At 47.2% G+C, this 13,090-nt stretch overlaps 3 long non-coding RNA genes across 3 annotated transcripts; all 3 read left to right on the forward strand.

Annotated features, from left to right (window-relative positions):
- Positions 1-520: 520 nt before the first annotated feature.
- LOC127302268 (uncharacterized) lies at positions 521-1,949 on the forward strand. The gene is made up of 4 exons (XR_007852784.2): positions 521-1,067; positions 1,158-1,228; positions 1,318-1,418; positions 1,891-1,949. It is a non-coding gene; the product is annotated as an uncharacterized lncRNA (long non-coding RNA).
- Positions 1,950-4,421: 2,472 nt separating this feature from the next.
- On the forward strand, positions 4,422-5,319 carry LOC127302269 (uncharacterized). The gene is made up of 3 exons (XR_007852785.2): positions 4,422-4,968; positions 5,059-5,129; positions 5,219-5,319. It is a non-coding gene; the product is annotated as an uncharacterized lncRNA (long non-coding RNA).
- Positions 5,320-5,640: 321 nt separating this feature from the next.
- Positions 5,641-7,338, forward strand: LOC139831112 (uncharacterized). Its single transcript, XR_011745678.1, has 2 exons — positions 5,641-5,865; positions 7,127-7,338. It is a non-coding gene; the product is annotated as an uncharacterized lncRNA (long non-coding RNA).
- The last annotated feature ends 5,752 nt before the right edge of the window (positions 7,339-13,090 follow it).

Genomic DNA, 13,090 nt, shown 5'->3' on the forward strand with positions numbered 1-13,090 from the left:
GCCCCCTCGTCCCTTCGCCAAAAAGGGTGAGGGTTGAATCAATCACAGAGCCTACCTCACAGTTGGGTAGCTCCTCGACTCCTCTTTTGGATGATGTAAGTCCTTGAATGTTTTCTAATGCTATGGATGTTTTCACTGTTTGCTTCCTTTCTGTAACGGCCCGGGTAGGACCCCCTATAGATTTTTGTCTGTTCCTTTCTTTCATGCATCATCATGGCATCATGCATCATACCATCCATGTTTTTAGTAAATAAAATTATTTTATAAACCCTAAACTATTTTCTTTTTCATCTCATATGGTTTAATAAAACCCTCATCTTTTCTATTCTTAAAACAAAACCCCTCTTCTGGGCCTCTCTCCCCTGGCTTTCTCTCTCTGACCCAGCTGGCCTTTCTCTCTTTTTCCTTCTGGTCTGGCCCAACTCGCATACCTTTCACTTCTTTCCCCTTCTCCTTTTTCGCCTGGAAAGTGACAGGAGCACGAGAGAGACGTGCTCGCTGTGCTGCACCACCGAGGTCCCCCTCCACCTGCTCCCCCTCCTCCTTATCTTCTCGCCCCAGGAACCCTAGCCACCAACCCATCTTCCTCTCCCTCCTGCCGCCGCCAACCCCCTCTCCCCTATCTCTTTTCTCTGTGGGAAAACGAAGAAGAGAAAACCCCACTGCCACCACCGTCCTCACCATGGCGCCGCCGCTACACACCATCCCCCGCCGTTCTGAGGGCACCGGCGGATGCGCCTCGTCGTCCTCTACCTCCTGGTGCGCGGAATCGTCCCGAGAGGCCTCGAGTTGAGCGCAAGGTCGCCGATTCTTCGCGCCGGACTTCATGTTTCTTCTCCGATTCCGGCCGCCCTCGTCCTCCTCCGGCGAAACCGACCACACCTCCAGCTTCCCCATGTTGAGGCGCACCCCTGACGCCTCGCGCTCGTGCTGTTTCGTCCGCAGATATCAAGTTCTTCTCCGACCAGGATCTTCCGCCATGGACGCCATGCCCGAGCTCCGCCTCTCTCTGCTTCTAGTAGTCGGGCGACCCACAAACCATCACCATCCGATCAGGCAGCGCAGTGGTAACATCCTGGTTTGCTCTCCCATCAGATCTGAAGATCAAATCTCCACGGTGGTCAATTAAATCCCTTTCTTTCCTCTTTTTCGTTCAGATCCCGCAGGCACAAATGGTTTACCTTGCGTGGGAGACCTTCCAAACCAGCAACAACATGTAGCCGAGCTGGTTCGTTCCATAGCCCAGTTCCAGGAGGTCTTGGGTTCTATTCCAGCCGCATGCGCTTTAAGGCCATCTTTTTGTTCTGTTTATGCCAGATCTGCTAGATCTTCTGCAGATGGGCCTCAGCCCACTCGTCGTGAGCATCTTCATCGCACAGAGCGCGGTGGGCCGCTATCCGTCGCCGCCTTTCCCTCAGGTCCAGCCCGTGTCTCTATCTGCTTCTATTCCTGTTTGCAAAATCTTCCAAAATTCATATCTTTTAATTGGTAACTCCAAATAAAATGTTCTATATATGAAAATTGTTCAGAAAAATATAAGGAACATGAATATGCCATCCATATGCTTGTTTGCATCTCGCATCATGTCGCGCGTTGATAGTCGTGCATGTTCACCTAACATATATGCGGAGTATTTCGGACACCGACTAGGTTTTCCCGGCTCCGTTTAATTTGGAAGTAGAGCACCCCTGCCATGATATGCCATGCTAATCAACACTTAACTTTGGCGGTAGAAATGCAACTCCAACCTAATGTGTTTGTTCGGGTTCCGATCCCGCTTAATTTGGATAATTGCATTGCACCATCTTTGCCATGTCATGCATATCATTTTGATCATGCTGGATCTTCTTTATCCGTAGTAGTAAGACTTGCACCCGTTGTTTGTTCCAGCATTTGCTTCTTCCCGGATAGGATCGCGAAGTGGTGTTGTGAGATACGACAAGTTCTTCTGACTTTTCACAAAGTAGCCCACCCCTTCACCTATTTTACTTTTACATGCTCTTTTGATCTATTGCTATCCCTATGTTGCGATTCTGTTGTGTCACGTGTCCTATTCCACTTGTTACCCTATATGATCCGAGATACACCTCCTTGCCCTACCTGATGTTTGTTGTTTGCCAGCTTTGCGAGTCGTAGGCGAGTTTAGGGTCTTGTTGATATCTCGAGATGTTCGGGATATCTTGCTGGGAGGTTATCACATGCTATATCAACTGTTGGAGATACACATGCTTTACTTAATTGTTAACAACTAAAATTGTAAGCAGAGGCATCTGTGAGCCCCTTTGCCAAAGCATCGGAACTTTGACTTGCTAATGTCCCCTAGGACCCGAGTTCTTGTTATCTGTTCCGAGATTGAGCGCTCTACCCGTACGTGGGGGAGTGGGACCCCCATCACCCACTACCTTTCCTCGAGTCTGTTTATTGGGAGCCACAACCTTGGCTTTATTTGCTCATATGCACGATGCACGATTTACTTCTGTTGCCTTCGGGTGTTTATATTCTGTTATGTACTCATATCGTGGAACGATTAGCGACAGCAGGTTGTTCACACTTAGCTTAGCCGTTGACACAAACCTCTGGGTCCGTATCGGAGTACGGCCGAACTTCGTCACGGGTAGCTTAGCGGGGTGGCTCCCATTAAATCTTCTCTTGCATTGGGAACGGTCTTGATGTGAGACTCCACCTGTAGTAAGTGGGTTCGAGCATGCGTATGGTTACATTTGGGCAACCCCTGCAGGGTGTACATCTTATCGATAAGCCGTGTCCGCGGTTATGGACGACTTGGAATTGTATGGCTTGATCATAGAACAACTTACACCTTTATGTTGTTGATAATAATCTGCTAATAACTTGATTAGTAATATAGCATTACTACAATCGATACCTAATAAAACTTGTCCACCGTTGAGTGCCTCTTACATTGCCTCTTCGCTTTGTTGAAGGGGATACGTGTAATCGGCTGGGTTATGTTTGTGTAGTATTTATCTGTTACCTTGTGCGCTCTCTTATCTTCTCTGAGTAGACGGATGTTGTAGCGTGTCTCTATTGGATAGTAGCTTTGCTGCCGCTAAACTCCACATATAGCCGGGTGAAGTTTATACCGCCCACCAGCGAGCATAGCTGGTCTTGTCTCGCAAGTACGTGCCAATGGTACTTACCCTCGCCTTCCTTTCTTTTTGTCTCCTCCCCCTTTTGTCGGCAACCGATGGCCCGACTTTGACAGGTACGAGATGATGACGTTAGCAAGGTTACCCTTCCGGCTTGGCCTGGGCAGGGTTATGGACGCCACTGGTTATCTTCAGGACTCTTAGTCCAATTTGTATCTTGTCCGTACTCGGACGTATTCGATCTTCTGTATGATTTGGATCTTTGTATTGTATATTTGTATCTTGACTCGTTGGAGTCGTTGTTGTAATATATGTTTCTTGTGGGCTCTATTGTAATCCTGTTGTAATGTTACCGCTCGTGTTAATTCCTCTGGCATCACGTGTGTGATTCGTCGTGCACGTCGTGTCGGAGGGCGTCTCTGAATCGATATCGTGCGGATTTCGGCGGGATCGCTGGAATCCTCATGGTACCGGTTCTGGGGCGTCACAAGTTGGTATCAGAGCCTCAGGTTAACGGTACCCCACTAGTCCAGCCTGTAGGATAACCTTGCCAACGGACGTTGTTGTGTCTAGTGTCAAAACTATTTTCTAAAACTCGTTGGATAGATCTGATTAGCTCTGTTTTTCTCCTTATCTATATTCTATCTCCTCTTACCTTTGCGAGTTTTGAATCTTCTCTTATCTACTCCTCTGAGTCTTAGGTTCCGACGTGGGTTGGATGATCTTTGCCCCTCACCTATTAGGTCCGATCTTCGTAGGATCCCGACGGAAACGCATCATCAACAGTGGCACAATGACTTCTTGTTAGTGGTGTCGCCCGATCAACCTGGAGCAACAACTCTTGTTAGTGGTGTCGAGGAGATCGACACGTCGCCTGAAGATCCGATAGTTCACCTCTCTCCCCCGTACCATGGCGTGGAACCTCGGGGCGAGGTACCTTGTTAGTGGTGTCGATTGTAACGGCCCGGGTAGGACCCCCTATAGATTTTTGTCTGTTCCTTTCTTTCATGCATCATGCATCATACCATCCATGTTTTTAGTAAATAAAATTATTTTATAAACCCTAAACTATTTTCTTTTTCATCTCATATGGTTTAATAAAACCCTCATCTTTTCTATTCTTAAAACAAAACCCCTCTTCTGGGCCTCTCTCCCCTGGCTTTCTCTCTCTGACCCAGCTGGCCTTTCTCTCTTTTTCCTTCTGGTCTGGCCCAACCCGCATACCCTTTCACTTCTTTCCCCTTCTCCTTTTTCGCCTGGAAAGTGACAGGAGCACGAGAGAGACGTGCTCGCTGTGCTGCACCACCGAGGTCCCCCTCCACCTGCTCCCCCTCCTCCTTATCTTCTCGCCCCAGGAACCCTAGCCACCAACCCATCTTCCTCTCCCTCCTGCCGCCGCCAACCCCCTCTCCCCTATCTCTTTTCTCTGTGGGAAAATGAAGAAGAGAAAACCCCACTGCCACCACCGTCCTCACCATGGCGCCGCCGCTACACACCATCCCCCGCCGTTCTGAGGGCACCGGCGGATGCGCCTCGTCGTCCTCTACCTCCTGGTGCGCGGAATCGTCCCAAGAGGCCTCGAGTTGAGCGCAAGGTCGCCGATTCTTCGCGCTGGACTTCATGTTTCTTCTCCGATTCCGGCCGCCCTCGTCCTCCTCCGGCGAAACCGACCACACCTCCAGCTTCCCCATGTTGAGGCGCACCCCCGACGCCTCGCGCTCGTGCTGTTTCGTCCGTAGATATCAAGTTCTTCTCCGACCAGGATCTTCCGCCATGGACGCCATGCCCGAGCTCCGCCTCTCTCTGCTTCTAGTAGTCGGGCGACCCACAAACCATCACCATCCGATCAGGCAGCGCAGTGGTAACATCCTGGTTTGCTCTCCCATCAGATCTGAAGATCAAATCTCCACGGTGGTCAATTAAATCCCTTTCTTTCCTCTTTTTCGTTCAGATCCCGCAGGCACAAATGGTTTACCTTGCGTGGGAGACCTTCCAAACCAGCAACAACATGTAGCCGAGCTGGTTCGTTCCATAGCCCAGTTCCAGGAGGTCTTGGGTTCTATTCCAGCCGCATGCGCTTTAAGGCCATCTTTTTGTTCTGTTTATGCCAGATCTGCTAGATCTTCTGCAGATGGGCCTCAGCCCACTCGTCGTGAGCATCTTCATCGCACAGAGCGCGGTGGGCCGCTATCCGTCGCCGCCTTTCCCTCAGGTCCAGCCCGTGTCTCTATCTGCTTCTATTCCTGTTTGCAAAATCTTCCAAAATTCATATCTTTTAATTGGTAACTCCAAATAAAATGTTCTATATATGAAAATTGTTCAGAAAAATATAAGGAACATGAATATGCCATCCATATGCTTGTTTGCATCTCGCATCATGTCGCGCGTTGATAGTCGTGCATGTTCACCTAACATATATGCGGAGTATTTCGGACACCGACTAGGTTTTCCCGGCTCCGTTTAATTTGGAAGTAGAGCACCCCTGCCATGATATGCCATGCTAATCAACACTTAACTTTGGTGGTAGAAATGCAACTCCAACCTAATGTGTTTGTCCGGGTTCCGATCCCGCTTAATTTGGATAATTGCATTGCACCATCTTTGCCATGTCATGCATATCATTTTGATCATGCTGGATCTTCTTTATCCGTAGTAGTAAGACTTGCACCCGTTGTTTGTTCCAGCATTTTCTTCTTCCCGGATAGGATCGCGAAGTGGTGTTGTGAGATACGACAAGTTCTTCTGCAGCTTTTCACAGGCGAGCCCACCCCTTCACCTATTTTACTTTTACATGCTCTTTTGATCTATTGCTATCCCTATGTTGCGATTCTGTTGTGTCACGTGTCCTATTCCACTTGTTACCCTATATGATCCGAGATACACCTCCTTGCCCTACCTGATGTTTGTTGTTTGCCAGCTTTGCGAGTCGTAGGCGAGTTTAGGGTCTTGTTGATATCTCGAGATGTTCGGGATATCTTGCTGGGAGGTTATCACATGCTATATCAACTGTTGGAGATACACATGCTTTACTTAATTGTTAACAACTAAAATTGTAAGCAGAGGCATCTGTGAGCCCCTTTGCGAAAGCATCGGAACTTTGACTTGCTAATGTCCCCTAGGACCCGAGTTCTTGTTATCTGTTCCGAGATTAAGCGCTCTACCCGTACGTGGGGGAGTGGGACCCCCATCACCCACTACCTTTCCTCGAGTCTGTTTATTGGGAGCCACAACCTTGGTTTTATTTGCTCATATGCACGATGCACGATTTACTTCTGTTGCCTTCGGGTGTTTATATTCTGTTATGTACTCATATCGTGGAACGATTAGCGACAGCAGGTTGTTCACACTTAGCTTAGCCGTTGACACAAACCTCTGGGTCCGTATCGGAGTACGGCCGAACTTCGTCACGGGTAGCTTAGCGGGGTGGCTCCCATTAAATCTTCTCTTGCATTGGGAACGGTCTTGATGTGAGACTCCACCTGTAGTAAGTGGGTTCGAGCATGCGTATGGTTACATTTGGGCAACCCCTGCAGGGTGTACATCTTATCGATAAGCCGTGTCCGCGGTTATGGACGACTTGGAATTGTATGGCTTGATCATAGAACAACTTACACCTTTATGTTGTTGATAATAATCTGCTAATAACTTGATTAGTAATATAGCATTACTACAACCGATACCTAATAAAACTTGTCCACCGTTGAGTGCCTCTTACATTGCCTCTTCGCTTTGTTGAAGGGGATACGTGTAATCGGCTGGGTTATGTTTGTGTAGTATTTATCTGTTACCTTGTGCGCTCTCTTATCTTCTCTGAGTAGACGGATGTTGTAGCGTGTCTCTATTGGATAGTAGCTTTGCTGCCGCTAAACTCCACATATAGCCGGGTGAAGTTTATACCGCCTACCAGCAAGCATAGCTGGTCTTGTCTCGCAAGTACGTGCCAATGGTACTTACCCTCGCCTTCCTTTCTTTTTGTCTCCTCCCCCTTTTGTCGGCAACCGATGGCCCGACTTTGACAGGTACGAGATGATGACGTTAGCAAGGTTACCCTTCCGGCTTGGCCTGGGCAGGGTTATGGACGCCACTGGTTATCTTCAGGACTCTTAGTCCAATTTGTATCTTGTCCGTACTCGGACGTATTCGATCTTCTGTATGATTTGGATCTTTGTATTGTATATTTGTATCTTGACTCGTTGGAGTCGTTGTTGTAATATATGTTTCTTGTGGGCTCTATTGTAATCCTGTTGTAATGTTACCGCTCGTGTTAATTCCTCTGGCATCACGTGTGTGATTCGTCGTGCACGTCGTGTCGGAGGGCGTCTCTGAATCGATATCGTGCGGATTTCGGCGGGATCGCTGGAATCCTCATGGTACCGGTTCCGGGGCGTCACACTTTCATTTTGTGCTATCGCACTTTTTTCCCATACCGACGCTTTCTTTCTCTATCTTTCTTTGACAGCCTTTGATTAAGGAATTCATTCGCTTCGGTGCCCAATTCGTTGGGTACCGCGAGTATGCTAGCAAAGCGGAAGGTACTTATTTCCTGCTTCTCTTTACCCATGACTTCTTGCTCCTTTGTCGTCGTGATTTTGACTATTTTTGACTATTTTGGCAGAAAGCTTGCGGAGGCCAACAAACGTGCTGACACACTTGCTCAGAAATTAGAGCAAAGTGAGGAGGCTCGTAAGAAGGCCGAATCAGATGCTAGTAATGCTAGGGCAGAGGCTGACAAGGCCAAAGCAGAAGCTGCTGGTGTCGAAGAACTTCAGAAGAGGCTTCATGATGCCGAGACTGCTTTGAGCGAGCATAAAACCGCACAAGCTGCTCGTGAAGAGGCGATTATCAAGCGCTTGGATTCACAAAACCGTCGCTTTGTCAGTAAGTGCCCGATCTATTTTGCATTCTTTGGACTTGCTTTTCTTTACTCGTTTGTTGACCAACACATTTTTGCCTCGACAGGGAAAACATCTCAAGAATATGAACTTGAAGATCCCGACAATGATCCTCTTCTTGACGCACTTGCTTTCCTTGAGTTTCATGGAGAAGAAGCACGCGACGGCATTGATCAGGCCAAGGAAGGATTGTCGCGGCTCTATCCTTACTTCTTCCCAAAGAAAAAGGAACCCGCAACCTTTCTTGCTCTCGCCAAGTGCTTCAATCCCGAAGAAGATCTTGGACTAAAGCTTCGCCAAGAAAATATGAAGGTTGCCGTTAAAAGCACTGTCGCCCTGGTTGCTGACAGCCAGCAGAACATTGACTGGACCAAGGTTGGCGACACGCAAGAGATGGAGACCACAAAATGGCAGTCGCTGATCAGGGCTGCAAAGCACAACTCGAAGAAGATCCTCGCCTATCTTGGGTGCAAGGCAACTCCTACTCCTAGCTCGTCGAAGCCGGAGGTCTAGTAGAATGCCCTATCTTTTTCTGTTTTTATTTTTACTGTTTCTTTTGATGTTGTCGCCACAGTAGCTTTGGTGATAATTGTCGTAGTAATTCTTTTGAAGACTCCTTCTGTAATATCTTTGTAAATTTCCTGAAGATCAATGGAATTCTATTTTGAGTGATCATTGATACTGAAATTTTCTTTTCCAGTTGATATTTGATAACTATTCCGCAAATCCTCATCCTGCCGATACTTTTCCTGCTTCATCCTTCTCGAAGAAAACTCTTGTTGATGATGACCTTATCGAAGGTTCTTCGAGTAAACACTCCTCACAAGATTTGCAAGAACTTCGCCAACAACTTCAATCCATGAAAAAACAGACTCTTGCGATAATGGAGCAATCCCGTAAAGCATCCGAAAGAGAGAAGATTGCCCTTCAACAAGCTAAAGAAGCCATAACTGCCAAGGACGCTGCTATTTCGGAAGCTGAAAAAGCAACTGCTCGAGAAAATAATATGCTCGAGCTAATGACTGAAGCTAGTGTGGATATGTTAGGTATGCTTTTTTCAACCTAGAACTGCTTCTGCCTTTTACTGTACCCCCTTTTTTGAATTTCTTGTTCTGTCGCTCAATAGGTTCTGTTCTCGACGCTGCTGCTGAAGATGAAAGGGTGAATGTGAGAACGAACCTCCTTGTTAACCTTTCTCTTAACCATGGCTGCCTGTTCTGGGCCACTCCCGAGCGAACCCAACAGATTGTCAGGTTCCAAGACCGCGCCTGTCAGGTTCGCGAATTTCTTAACTTCTGCACGAGAACCTTGACCCTTGTTTACAAGACTATGTTCCCTCGAGATGAAGCTCCCGAAACTCTTCTTGGGTTGATGGAAAAGTTCCGAGATGCCCCTCGTATTCATAACTTTGTGCGATCTCAGTTGACTGCTGGAGCAAGATTCTCCATGATCATGATACATATTTGCCATCCAAAATTAGATCTGACGAAGATTGTCTCTGACTGCCTGGCCAAAAAATCACGACGAAAGAATAACATCGACGAAATCAATGACATGGTGACTCCTGTGGCCGAAGCGATGATGGATGAACTTCTTCGGATGGATTCTGAATTCTTCGTCAAGGGGAGCTATGCTGAGCACAAGACAACTGCTGCAAACAACAAAGGTTTATCCATAGATAGTATATTAGGCCTTGACTGAGTTGTACTATATTGCGAAAAGTTATGTCTATATTTTTTGTCGAATTCTTTGTATTGATGAAGTTGTCTATATTGTAAAGTGTAATCTATATTGCGAAGCCCCCGAGCCTTTTGGTTGGAGCTTATACTATTTTGTCGTCTCGAAGAATTTTTTTTTGCGAGAATATATGTATTTTGCTGTCGTGGGTTATGAGCCCCCGAGCCTGTCGAAGAAAAAAGATGCATCTCATCACTATCTTTTACTATATTGCAGCACCGCGAGCCCGCCTCATTAAAAACCTTTCCAGCCCCACTCGGTGCCCTGAAAAGGAAAAGAGTGCGTCTGAAAACTCGCGGGCGTTTCAGTACATTGTATTTTTACAAAGGAGGACTATATTTCCACTCTAAGCGTAGAACCGCCTGAGCTGCGCCACGTTCCAGGGGTTTTCCTCGGGAACCCCCGTCTTCTTGTCCTTGATCCTGTACGCTCCACCTTCGATTACTTCTGTGACGACGTAAGGGCCCAGCCATGGTGACTCGAGCTTTTCAGTACTTTGCTGATTGAGCCGTAGGACCAAATCGCCGACCTGGAAAGATCTTGGCCGCAATCGTCGATTGTGGTCATTTTTTAGGTCCTGCTGGTACTTGGTGACTCACGAGAGTACTTCATCTCGAGCTTCATCGAGTGCATCCACATCGTCCTCCAAAGCTCTTTTTGAAGTTTCCTCGTCATACTCTGTGACTCTTGGGGAGTCATGCTCTATTTCAATCGGTAATACTGCCTCAGCTCCGTGGACTAAAAAGAACGGAGTTTCTTGTGTCGCCGTATTTGGTGTTGTTCGAATACTCCACAGAACACTTGGCAATTCTTCTGGCCAAGTATGTCGAGCCTTTTCAAGCGGTCCTAGCAAGCGCTTTTTAATACCATTGCAGATGATACCATTGGCTTTCTCGACTTGACCACTGGTTTGAGGGTACCCAATAACTGACGCAAAGTGCAATTTGATGCCTACTTCTGCGCAGTATGCCTTGAATTCCTTGTATGTGAAGTTGCTACCATTGTCTGTGACGATGCTGTGAGGTACTCCAAAGCGAAAGACGATGTCCTTCACAAATTTTATTGCTGTAGCTGCATCTGGTGAATTTATCGGCTTTGCTTCTATCCACTTGGTGAATTTGTCGACAGCAACCAACATGTACTCGTATCCTCCTGGAGAGGCTTTGTGCAATTTTCCCACCATATCGAGACCCCATTGGGAAAAGGGCCAGGACAATGGTATTGGCATCAGCTCTGCTGCCGGAGAGTGGGGTCTTGCGGTGAATCTTTGGCACGCGTCGCAGGTTCGTACTATCTCTTTTGCATCCTCGATTGCTGTCAACCAGTAAAATCCAGCCCGAAAAACCTTGGCTGCAATAGCTCGACTGCTCGCGTGGTGACCACATATTCCCTCGTGTACATCCTTTAAGATTTTCCTTCCTTCTTCGGGTATAACGCACCTTTGCAGCACGCCCGAAATACTTCGCTTGTATAACTCCCCTTTGACCACTGTGAAGGCTTTGGATCGTCGAATAACTCGTCGGGTATTTATTTCCTTAGGATATACGATATGTACACTTGCATCCATGGGACTTCTACCATCATTACCAGCTCCTGGTCCTCTTCTTCGTCTGGAGCTTCTTTGAGAGGCGCCGAAGTTTTCTCCTCCTTCGTCTTCTTCTGCGCCTTCTTTGGCTTTGTGGATCTCTCAGGTATCTCTTCCCAAAACACACCTGGCGGGATTGGAAGGCACTGCGACCCGATGTTTGCGAGAACGTCGGCTTCATCGTTGCTCAACCTACTGATGTGATTTACTTCGCATCCGTCAAACAGCTTCTCAAGCTCGTTGTACATCTCCTTGCATGCCACCATGCTGTCATTGACTGCATCACATTGGTTCATAACCTACTGAGCTACCATTTGTGAGTCGCCAAAGATTTTTAATTGAGTTGCACCGCAAGCTTTCGCCATCTTCATCCCGTGTATAAGAGCTTCATATTCTGCTTCATTGTTAGATGCATTTGGGAACGTCATCCGTAGGACATACTTCAATTTGTCGCCTTCAGGTGATATGAGTATCACCCCTGCACCAGCTCCTTCTACTCTCTTGGATCCATCGAAGTTCATGGTCCAAGTTCTCGACAAATCTGGGGGTCCTGTATTTTGCAGCTCCATCCACTCTGCAATGAAATCTGGCAGAATTTGCGACTTGATTGCCTTTCTTTTTTCGTACGTGATGTCCCGAGGGGAAAGTTCTATTCCCCAAAGGGAGACACGCCCTGTAGCTTCTGGATTGTTCAATATATTTGATAGAGGTGCTTCATTGACCACTATTATCGGGTGTGCCGAAAAATAGTGGCGCAATTTTCTTGCTGTTGTGATCACTCCATATGCCAACTTCTAGTACTGCGGGTACCGTTGTTTGGAAGGCGATAAAACTTCGCTAATGAAATATACCCGCCTTTGTACTCCATGGAGTTTTCCTTCTTCTTCTCTTTCGACGACTAGCGCCGTGCTAACCACCTGAGGTGTGGCTGCGATGTATAGCAGGAGAGGTTCCTTTTCTTTCGGCGCCACCAAGATTGGTGGTGTCGAAATTGTGCGCTTTAAATCCTCGAAGGCTCTATCAGCCTCTTCGTTCCATTGGAATTTCTCCCCTTGCTTGATTAAAGCATAGAACGGTAACGCTTTTTCTCCCAGCCTGGCTGAAAGGATTCTATGCCGCACCTAGAGGGGGGGGGGGTGAATAGGTGCTAACCATTTTTTAGTTCTTTTTCAATTTAGGCTTCACACAAAGGTAAATTCTCTAGATATGCAACTAAGTGAATTTACCTATATGACAAGGCAAACAACTAAGCAAGATATAGCTAAGCAATACAAGAGATAGAATAGGATAGAGGTAACTGAGAGTGGAGCACGCGATGACACGGAGATGATTCCCGTAGTTCCCTTCCTTTGCAAGAAGGTACGTCTATGTTTGGAGGAGTGTGGTTGCTACGAAAGCCAAACCAACAGCCACGAAGGCTTCACTCTGATCTCCGGTGAGCAACGCCATGAAGGCCTAGCCCACTTCCACTAAGGGATTTCCTCGAGGCAGAAACCGGGCCTTTACAAGGTTCTTGGGGCACACATCCACAACTGAATTGGAGGCTCCCAAATCTGTAACAATACAACAATCAACAACAATACATCAACACAAATCAACTAGGGAACCAAATAGGAACACTAGCATGAGATCCCTCAAACAAGAGAGGGGGAAATGAAAAACGCTTCGGTGAGGATGTAGATTGGTGTCTTCTCCTTCGAATCTCCAAAGATCAAGAGCTTTGGTTGGGGGAGGAAGGAGATCTTGCAAATCTTGTGTTTCTTGAGGTG

Source organism: Lolium perenne, chromosome 5 (assembly GCF_019359855.2).
Source record: "Lolium perenne isolate Kyuss_39 chromosome 5, Kyuss_2.0, whole genome shotgun sequence".
Classification (NCBI taxonomy): Eukaryota; Viridiplantae; Streptophyta; class Magnoliopsida; order Poales; family Poaceae; genus Lolium; species Lolium perenne.